The following is a 1,087-nucleotide window of genomic DNA, read 5'->3' on the forward strand; positions in this document are numbered from 1 at the left end:
CCTCCCAAGTAGCTGAGACTACAGGCGCCCGCCACAATGCCTGGCCATTTTTTTTTGGTTGCAGCCATCATTGTTGTTTGGCAGCCTGGGCTGGGGATTCGAACCCACCACCTTAGGTGTATGTGGCTGGTGCCTTAGCTGCTTGAGCCACAGGCACTGAGCCAATAGTCGGAGATTTTAACACCTTTTGGGCATTGTTGGATAAATCCTCCAAAAAGAAGCTAAGCAAAGAAATTTTAGACTTAACCATCCAACAGTTGGATTTAACAGACATCTACAGAACATTTCATCCTAACAAAACTGAATACACATTCTTCTCATCAGACCATGGAACATCCTCCAAAATTGATCACATCTTAGGTCACAAGTCTAACCTCAGCAAATTTAAAAAAATGGAAATTATTCCCTGCATCTTCTCAGACCATCATTGAAAAAAGTTGAACTCAGTAACAACAGGAATCTGCATACCCACACAAAAACATGGAAACTAAATAACCTTACGTTGAATAATAGCTGGGTCATAGACGAGATTAAGAAGGAAATTACCAAATTATTGGAATGAAATGATAATGAAGACACAAATTCTCAGAACCTCTGGGATACCACAAAGGCAGTCCAAAGAGAGAAATTTATAGCACTTCAAACCTTTCCCAAGAGAATGGAAAGAGAGGACATTAACTACTTAATGGGACATCTTATGAAAATGGAAAAGGAAGAACATTCCAATCCCAAATGCAGCAGAAGAAAAGAAATAAACAAAATTACAGCATAATTAAATGAAATTGAAAACAAAAGGATTATACAACAGATCAATAAATCATAAAGTTATTTTTTTTTTTGAGACAGAGCGTCAAGCTGTCTCCCTGGGTAGAGTGCTGTGGCTTCACAGCTCACAGCAACCTCCAACTCTTGGGCTCAAGCGAGTCTCCCGCCTCAGCCTCCAAGTAGCTTGGATCACAAGCACCCGGCTATTTTTTGTTTGCAGCTGTCATTGTTATTTGGCGGGCCCAGGCTGGATTCAAACCTGCCACCTTAGGTGTATGTGGCTGGCATCTTAGCCACTTGAGCCACAGGCACCAAACCAAAA

The sequence above is a fragment of the Otolemur garnettii genome, unplaced genomic scaffold (assembly GCF_000181295.1).
Source record: "Otolemur garnettii isolate 467f Iridium unplaced genomic scaffold, OtoGar3 scaffold00175, whole genome shotgun sequence".
NCBI lineage: Eukaryota > Metazoa > Chordata > Mammalia > Primates > Galagidae > Otolemur > Otolemur garnettii.